General features: G+C 36.8%; 1 protein-coding gene across 1 annotated transcript in view; it reads left to right on the plus strand.

Moving 5' to 3' along the window:
* Window positions 1-10,462, plus strand: part of SLC16A7 (solute carrier family 16 member 7) — an 89,316-nt gene that overhangs the window by 49,962 nt on the left and 28,892 nt on the right. The gene's annotated exons all lie outside the window — the stretch shown is intronic.

The raw sequence follows: 10,462 nt of genomic DNA on the forward strand, positions 1-10,462 counted from the left end.
CAAGCAAATGCCAACCAAAAAAGAGCAGGAGTGGCAATATTGATTTCTGATCAAATTGACTTTAAGACAAAAACCACCATACAAGACAAGGAAGGACATTATATAATGATTAAAGGATCAACTGAACAAGAAGGTAAAACCATAATAAATATCTGTAGACCCAATGAAAGAGCCCTATAATACATAAATCAGACTTTAAAGGAGTTGAAAAGACAAATAGATGACTCTATGAGTCGGGACCGAATCAACGGCACATAACAACAACAACAACATAGTCATAGGAGACTTTGATACACCACTTTCAATGAAAGGTAAACAACTGGAAAGAAACTCAACAAGACACAGAAGAGCTAAACAATGCAATCCACCAACTTGACCTTATAGACATCTACAGAGTACTTCACCCAACAGCAAAGATACATTCCTTTCCAGTGCACATGGAACACTCTCCAGCATAGACCATATGTTAAGCCATAAAGCAAATCTTAATCAATTTAAACACATTGAAATACTGCAATGCATCTTCTCAGATCACAATGTTATCAAATTAGAAATCAACAATAAGAGGATCAACAGAAAAGAGAACAAACACATGGAAACTGAACAATACCCTCCTCAAACACAACTGGGTAATAAAATAAATTAAAAAAATGAAATTAAATCCTGGAATTGAATCAAATGAAAATGAAAACACAACATATCAAAATCTTTGGGACACAAAAAATCCAGTGATCAGAGGCCCATGGATTAAATGTGTGCATCAAAAAAGAAGAAAGAACCAAAATCAACACTTTAAACCAGTATCTCCAACAATTAGAAAAAGACCCCAGATAAGCAAGGCATTATTGAAGAAGAAGAACAAAGTAGGAGGTCTCACACTCCTGGATCTTAAAACCTACTATACAGCCACAGTAGTCAAGACTGCCTGGTATTAGTACAATGACAGACACAAAGACCAATGGAATAGAATTTAGAACCCAGAAACAGATCCATCAACTTATGGTCAGTTGATCTTTGACAAAGGGCTGAAATCCATTACATGAGGAAGTGATTCTTTGTTTAACAAATGGTGCTGGCAAAAAAATGGATATCCATTTGCAGAAAAATGAAACAAGATCTATACCTCACACCATACACAAAAAGTAACTCCAGATGGATCAAAGACTTAAATGTGAAACCTAAAACTCTAAAATTCCTCAAGGAAACCTAAGGGCAAATTTAGGGCCCCTAATTTGTGTCATAAATAGACTATCACGCATAACCCAAAATGCACAAACAGCAGAAGATAAACTAGATGAATGGAAGCTTCTAGTAGTTAAGTTTTTATATACTTCCAAAGACTTCTCTGAAAGAGCCAAAAGATAACCTACAGATTGGGAAAAAAATATTCAGCAATGACATATCTCACAAAGAACTTATCTTTAGAATTTATAGAAAACTCCAGCACCGGGACAACAGAAAGATAAATAATCCAATTTAAAAATGGGCAGAAGACATGAATAGATACTTCAGCAAGGAGGCTATTCAGGCTCCCAACAAACATATGAGGAAATGCTCATGATCATTAGCCATTCCAAAACCAAACTCACTGCCGTCAAGTCAGATCTGACTTGTAGTGACCCCTCCTTGGGTTTCCAAGGCAGTATCACTACAGAAGTAGATTGCCCCATCTTCCTTCCGAGTAGCGTCTGGTGGGTTTGAACTGCCAGCCTTCTGGTTAGCAGTGAAATGCACTATGCTACCAGAGCTCCTAGCCATTCCATTACTAGGTATATATATCCTAAAGAAGTGAAAGCCAGGACAAGAACAGATAGATGTGCACCCATGTTTATCGCAGCACTATTTACAATAGCAAAAAGATGGAAACAACCTAGGTTCCAATCAACAGAAAAATGGATAACCAAACTATGGTACATACACACAGTGGAATACTATGCAACCCTAAAGAATAATGTAGAATCAGCAAAACACTGCATATCGTGGATGAAGTTGGAGGATGTTATGGTGAGTGAAATAATTCAGTCACAGAAGGACAAATATTGTATTATTCCATCATTGTAAAAAGGTTTTTAAAATTGTAAAAAAAAAGTTTTATTATTGTAAAAAGGCTTTGTAAAAACCTTTCCTTGAAAGGTTTCTATGTGGAAGGAAATTTTCTTTGTTGGTTACCAGGAGTGGGAGGGGAGGGAAGGGAACACTGTCAGGTAGGTAGAGACAAGTATCAGTTTGGGTGAAGGAAAGGGCAGTGTACCAAATGTGATCAACATGGTGGTATTGAGGAAGAGGAAGACATATAGAGGTGCTGCATGGGAGATACAGACAACAAAGATGAACCCTTTTGCACATATAGTACTCCATTGTCAGTGAAGGCAAACATTGATATATGGGGTATAGATGGGTGGACAGGCTGAACTATTGGGTATGTCTATGCAGGGAGGAGCATGCCCATGACCATGTATAGGGTTGGCAGACAATGTTTCTACAAGTGTATTGGTATGTTCTTTAAGAATTTCTAGGTATATAGTAGAGCTGACAAGGGACAATGTTGTAGTCACTTCTTGGCACAGCCAGCTAGCCAGAGGAAGCAAATAGTTGGACCTGTGGGCTGGGAACAGTGGTTGCAGGGAACATCAAGTTCAACTGGCATAACATACTACACAAAAACATTGTTCCACATCCAACTTTGGCAGGTGGTGACTGGGATCTTAAAAGCTCGCAAGCGATCATCTAGATGCAACAATGGGTCTCTCCTTGTCCAGAGCAAAGAAGAATGAAGAAACCCAAAGACTCATGCAAATAATTATTCCAAGTGACTGGTATACCATGCGACCCTCAGCTTATATGACTATGAGACCAGAACTAGATGATGCCCGGCTACCACTGTCAACCACTTGGAGGGGGATCTATGTAGGAAGTCTTGGACAGAGTGGGAGAACAATGTGGAACAAAACTCAAAATCATTAAAAAAAAAAAAAAGAGAGAGAGAGAGAGAGAGACCAAGTTAGCTAGTCTGATAGAGCTTTATGGAACCACTGAGACTATGGCCTCTAGCTGCCCTTCAGGTCTGGAATTTAACCCACTCCTGTGGCTTGCAGGCAAACAAAAAACAGGCATATGAGGTGAATATTTACATTAGGTAGATATACTCCTTGGAGAGATCAATCATGGGAGAATAGAAGGGCTGTGTATGCACAGGGAGATAGCTTAGGGGGCAGGAGTGCATGAGAGGGAACGGCACAGGGAAGAGGTAACTATGGGGAAAACTGTTGCATTGGGGGAAATTGTTGTCAATGTTATTAGACAAAATATATGTGAGCTGCTGTATGGATAGTGATTTTTCTCTGTAAACTTTCACCCAAATCACAATAATAATAATTAAAAAAAAGTTGTGTTGATTATCACTGTTGACTGGAATGCAGAAGTTGGAAACAAAGACAATTCACTGGTAGCTGGAAAATATGGCCTTGGTTATAGAAATTACACTGGAGATTGCATGACAGAATTTTGCAAGACCAATGACTTAGTCATTGCAAATACCTTTCTTTTCAACAATATAAACAATGGCTATACACGTGGACTTTGATAGATGGGGTACACAGTAATCAGATCGACTACATCTGTGGAAAGAGGCGATGGTGAAGCTCAATATCTTCAGCCAAAACAAGGCCAAGAGCTGACTGTGGAACTGACCATCCACTGCTCATATTCAAGTTAAAGTTGACTCTGAAGGCAATTAAAACAAGCCCATGAGAGCCAAAATATGACCTTGATTATATCTCTCCTGAACTTAGAGAATAGATTTGATGCATTGAACACCATTGACCAAAAACCAGAGATATTGTGGGTTGACATCAAGAACATCATCCATGAAGAAAACAAAAGGTCATTAAAAAGACAGGAAAGGAAAGAAAGACCAAAATGGATGTGAGAAAAGACTCTGAAACTTGCCCATGAATGGAGAGTAATTAAAGCAAATGGAAGAACTTATAAGATAAAAGAGCCGAACAGAAGATTTCAAAGAGCAGCTCGAGAACACAAACTTAATTATTATAATGAAATGTGCAAAGACCTGGAGTTAGAAAACTAAAAGAGAAGAACACATCCAGCTTTTCCCATGCTGAAAGAACCAAGGAAAAAATTCAAGCCTCGAGTTGCAATATTGAAAGATTCTATGGGCAATATATTGAATTATGCTGGAAACATCAAAAGAAAGGAAAGGAATATGCAGTCACTGTACCAAAAGAATTGTTTGATGTTCATCCATTTCATGTGGGGGCATATGATCAAGAACTAATGTTATTGAAGGAATAAGTCAAAGCTTCACTGAAGGAATTGGCAAAGAATAAGGCTCCAGGAATTGATGGAATACTCATTGAGATGTTTCAACAAACAGATGATGCACTCGAGGTACTCACTCATCTATGCTAAGAAATTTAAGAGACAGTTACTTGGCCAACTGACTGGATGAGATTGATATTTGTACCCATTCCATAAAAAGGTGGTCCCACAGAATGTGGAAATTGTTGAATAATATCATTAATATCACACTTGAGTAAAAGCTTGCTGTGAAGATCATTCAAAAATGGTTGCAGCACTATATTGACAGAGAACATTCAGAAATGCGAGCTGGATTCACAAGAGGATGTGGAATGAGTGATATCATAGCTTATTTCAGATGGATCTTGGCTCAAAGCAAAGAACACCAGAAAGATGTTTACTTGTGTTTTATTAACTATGCAAAAGCATTTGATTGTGTGGATCATAACAAATTATGGATAACATGGAGAAGAATGGGAATTCCAGAATACTAATTGTACTCATGAGAAACCTGCACATAGACCAGGAGACTGTTGTTCAAACAGAACAAGGGGATACTGTATGGTTTAAAATCAGGAAGGGAGTGTGTCAGGGTTGTATCCTTTCACCATACTTATTCAACTTGTATGCTGAGCAAATAATCTGAGAAACTGGACTATATGAAGAAGAATATAGCATCAAGATTGGTGGAAGACTCATTAACAACCTGCAATATGCAGATGACACAACTCTGCTAGCTGAAACTGAAGATGACTTGAAGCACTTAGTGATGAAGATTAAAGACTGCAGTCTGCAATATGGATTACATCTCAACATGAAGAAAAGAAAAATCCTCACAACTGGACCAATAAACACCATCACAATAAATGCAGAAAAGACTGAAGTTGTCAAAGATTTCATATTACTTGGTTCCATAATCAACACCAATGGAAGCAGCAGTCAAGACATAAGACAATATATTGCACTGAGAAAATCTTCTGCAAAAGACCTCTTTAAGTGCTGAAGAGCAAGGATATGTCTTTAAAGACTAAGGTGTGCCTAACCCAAGCCACGGTATTTTCAATTGCCTCGTATGCTTGTGAGAGCTGGGCAATGAGTAAGGAAGACCGAAGAAGAATTGATGCTTTTGAGTTGTGGTGTTGGCAAAGAATACTGAAAATACCAAGGACTTCCCAAAGAACTATCAAATCTGTCCTTGAAAACGTGCAGCTGGAGTGCTCCTTGGAAGTGAGAATGGCCAGACTTCATTTGACCTGCTTTGATCATGTTGTCAAAAAGGACCATTCCCTGGAGAAGGATATAATGCTTTGTAAAGTGGCAGGTCAACAAAAAAGGGGAAGGCTCTGAATGAGATGGATTGACACAGTGGCTACAATGCTGGGCTCAGGCATAGCAAATATTGTGAGGCTGGCACAAAACCAGGCAGTGTTTCGTTCTGTTGTACATTGGGTCGCTATGAGTCGGAGCCAACTCAAAGGCACCTAACAACAACAATAAATCCCTGTATTAAAAAGAATCTCAAATCAATAACCTAACTTTCCATCTTGAGGAAGTAGAAAAAGAGGAGAAAACTTACCTCTAAGCTCTAGCAGAAGGAAGGAAATAATGAAGATTACAGCAGACGTAAATAAGAGAGAATAGAAATACAATAGAATCAACAAAGTCAAAAGTTATTTCTCTGAAAAGGTCAATAAAAATAACAAGTCTTTAGAAAGAACTGTAAGAGAATACTCTGAAAAATTATATGCCAACACATTAGATAATGTAGATGAAATGGACAAATTCTTTGAAACACACACACATTACTGAAACATAATAATTAGAAAACCTCAACAGACCTGTAACAAATGAAGAATTGAATCAGTAATCAAAAACTTCCCAACATAGTAAAGTCTGGGACCAGATGATTTCACTGGCAAATTCTATCAGACATTTAAAGAAAAATTGACAGCAATCTTTCTCAAACTCTTCATGTATTTGGAGGGTGGGAAAGGAAAGGCAGGAGAAAGAGAAGAGGAGGGAATACTTCCTGACTCACTTTGAGAACAGCATTACCCTAATACCAAAGCTATATAGTCACCTAAGTAAAGCAAATTGTGGATCAATATTGCTTAGGAATAGAGATGACAAAATCCTCAACAAAATACTAGCAAATTGAACCCAATAGCATATTAAAAGGCTTAATCGCCATTGACTGATTCAGGTTTATCCCAGGAATGCAAGGGTAATCCAGATACAAAAAGCCCTCAATATAGTGAACCACATTAATAGAACAAAGGAAAAGATCCAGATAATCACCTCCATTGAGATGATGAATGCATGATGAATGAATGAGCTATTTCTTTCAAATTACAAAATTTGTTTAGATTTATTTTCTTTTAAGCAAATTAAGAGTGAAAAAAATTTTATTAAACACAATAAATATATTTAGAAACTAGGGAGCTCTGGTAGCGTAGTGCCTAAGGCACTTGACTGCTAATGAGGAGGCTGGTAGTTCAAACCCACCAGCCACTCCTCGGAAGGAAAGTTGGGCAATCTACTTCCATAGTGATACCACCTCGGAAACCCAAGGAGGGGTCGCTATGAGTCAGGTGTGACTCGAGGGCACATAACAACAACAACATATCCAGATATTTTGTTTAAATATATAGAATCCAAAGATTTTTTTCTAGATTTCATTTTGTTGTTGTTTTTATTGTTGAGAATATACACAGCAAAACATATGCCAAATCAAGTTTCTAGTGATATTGATTACATTCTTCTAGTTGTATAATCATTCTTACTTTCTTTTTCTGAGTCCTTCCTCCCTCATTAGCATAAACTCACTGGCCCAGTAAGGTTCCTGTCTAATCTTTCAAGTTGCTGTTGTCAGTTTGATCCAATATTGATAATTGTTAAAAGAGTAAAATGTTCAAGGCAGATCTTTTTTGCTAGTTGAGCTAAACTGTTATTCACTTTTAAGATGACTTCAGGGGATATTTTTGATTTTAGGTTTAAAAATTATTTTAGGGCAATAGTTTCAGGGTTTCATCCACCCTTCGTAACTCCAGAAAGCCTAGTGTACATAAGAATTTAAAAGTCTGTTCTGCATTTTCCCCCTTTTGATCGGACAATGGTCTCTAGTCACCTGGAGCAACAGGGGAAGAAGTAGAGGCAGGAATAGGAGGAGGATATAGAATGTGTGACTAATTGCCTGCAAGAACTCCCTCCTTTGCAATGAGATCAAAAGAACTGGATTGTTCTCAGGTACGGTTACCTCAAGATAGAGATTTGATCAAAGATACAGAGATTTTTAATAATATATCACCTTTAAAATTTGAAAGTAGATGATTTTTAAGACTGGGCTTATCATCATTGTAAGCACACAGGATTTGCATTCAGGAAAATTAGATTCATATTCTGACTTTACAATCCATGTGATTATAGGTAGGTTACTTAACTTTCTCAAGCTCTAATTTTCAAATATTTAGAATAAAACTTCAACTACCCATCACATAGGATCTTTGTGAGAATAAATTTAAATAATGAATGTAAATCACCTGATGCAGTTTTTATAATTCAGTAAGACGTCAGTTACTGTTGAAAGTTAGTTTCACAATGTTTTCTGTATAAGAAACAAATTTAATGCCTTTTAGTTTAAATAATGAGCCATATTTATAACCTCATACAAGATTATGAGAGCATCATGTCATATAAGTTTAGAAATAGGGTAGATTCTTAGTTGATTCAGGAATTCAGTTATGCCATCAGAAACCAGTTTATTTATGCCTCTTCCCTGTTCTTCTTCATCAACTTCATTCTCAGGCCGATTCCCTTCGTGATTATAAAATGGCTTCCAGGAGCAACCAGACAACATGCTTTCCTTTTCACATCTGCAGTGAGAGACAAAAATCTGTTTTCTTTGTCCAAAAGTCCTAAAGAAATCTTTCCTCCTGTTTCACTGGCTAAAATTAGTTTAGGTCTAACCATCCTCATAAAGTTTTGGCAAGAAGAACTGGATTACTGTTCTTGGTTTAGAGTCTTAAATTATTAATCTTGGATGGCATGGATGTTGCAGAGTCAGCAATATTGGGCAGTCAGTGATAATGGTAGCTGGGATAATGGTGAACTGCCTAATGAATGGATGCAACAATACTCAAATTCCAAGTATTAAATATCAAGTAGAAAGTCAGAAACTTTATATGTAGGTAGCAAAATAGAAGTTCTTTGTGTTAGGTGACAAACATAAACTCTCTAGATGGCATAAATTGTTTGCACATGATTACAGACCTAAAGGTTGGTGATTCAAAGCTACCTAGCAGTACCATGGAAGAAAAGTCCTGGCAATCTGCTTCCATTAAGAATCAATCCAAGAAAACTCAAAGAAGTGGCTCTGTTCTGTAGTATATGGGCTAGCCAGGAGTCAAAATTGACTGGACAGCAACTAACAATGTAACGACAAAGCACCGACAAAGAATGAATGATAAAGTATTTCACATTCTAGTGGGAGAGACATATGTGTCAAAATCAAGATAATACGTACCATAATGTACTGATTATGATAATTGCACTAATTAAAAAAGGAAACATACAAACCAAAACAACCACTGCTGTCGAATTCATTCTGATTCATGGCAACCCTGTAGAACAGAGGGGTACTGCACCACCAGGTTTCCAAGGCTGTAAATCTTTACAGAAGCAGACTGCCAAATCTTTCTCCTATGAAGTAGCTTGTGGGTTCAAACCACGGGTCTTTAGATTGGCAGCTGAGTGCTTTAACCAGTGCACCACCAGGGATCCTTTGTACAAATAAAGAAGCAAGTATTTCTTCTTGGAACATCAAGAAACTATACATAAATGTTACATTTAAGAAACATTTGAAATGTATATAGATATTTCCTATGTCAGGAAGGAAAGCATTTTGGGCAGAAAATACCAGAATGAAAGCACTAGGAGGAGGAGCACATTGGTTTTTTGTTCATCCTGTTTCCCTGATGCCTAGTACTATTTCTGAAACATGTTAATATTCAATATTAGTAGTGAATATTTAAAATATTTATTAAATTAATAATACATACAAAAATAACGTGTCAAGAAAGTATGTAAAAGGCAGAGAAAATTGGGAAGCTGAAGACAGGCAACATAGTAAATGGCCCTTGTCCTATTTTTAAGTACTTAGTCTTTATTCTGAAGCTGATAGGCAGTCAATTAGGGATTTTAAGAAGGAAAAGAATAATCAGTAATGTACTTTTTGAAATATCACTCTGGTAATCTATCTGTGTCCAGTCAAAGGTGGTGTGAACAAGTGAGGAAACAGGAACAAGGATGCAATGGCTTCAAAGTATATTTAAGAAATAGAATTAGCAGTACTTAGAAATTAATTGAATATCAGATATGAGACACAGGGAGCAATCTAAAAGAGGATGATGTCTAGTTTTCTGACTGGGTTGAGTGAATAGTGATGTAACTAAATGAAATCAGAAATACAGGCATAGAAGCAAATTTTATGTCAGGGAAATGAATGAAACAATGTTTTAACTCAATTGATTTTGAAGTATCAGTGAAATACACAGCTGAGAAAATGCTAGAGAAGACTTGTTTGCCCTGCCCTATACTCAGAAATAATTTCTAGTATTAGGAGCCACCTAATAGTTCATGTCTAAAGAAAGCTTAGAGAGCGTAATGAGAAGATGGTCCCACATTTAATGTTGAGCTGAACAAAAGGATACTGCAAGTTTATGTGTTATACTTATACTGCTGTCTTCATCAAGAGCAGCCTTAAGAATATCCTAGTTTAATTATAGCCACATTGATAGATCATAAAACCTATCCCCAGGCATCTGAACCTAGCAAAAAATAACCTCATTTTTTCCTTCAATGAATATCGACCAAGTAGACAGTAGAATAATTAGGGATTTTATAGATGAGGATGTCCTTGGTAATCTTTTTTTGTTCCCAAAGCCAAGAAGGCAGTATTTAGTGTTGTTTATGTTTAAAATGAATGACAATTCACTGTGAAGAAGTGCATGTACATACCATATTTTTCACATATAATGTGCCCGTGTAAATAATGTGCACATAAGATAAAGAGCAAAACACACATAAGAAACTAACACACAAGACAGTTGCACCATTTGCTTAAAAAAAAAAAAAAATGCCTATCAGT

This window comes from Orycteropus afer, unplaced genomic scaffold (genome assembly GCF_000298275.1).
Source record: "Orycteropus afer afer isolate SDZICR_OR568_19922 unplaced genomic scaffold, OryAfe1.0 scaffold00261, whole genome shotgun sequence".
Lineage (NCBI taxonomy): Eukaryota > Metazoa > Chordata > Mammalia > Tubulidentata > Orycteropodidae > Orycteropus > Orycteropus afer.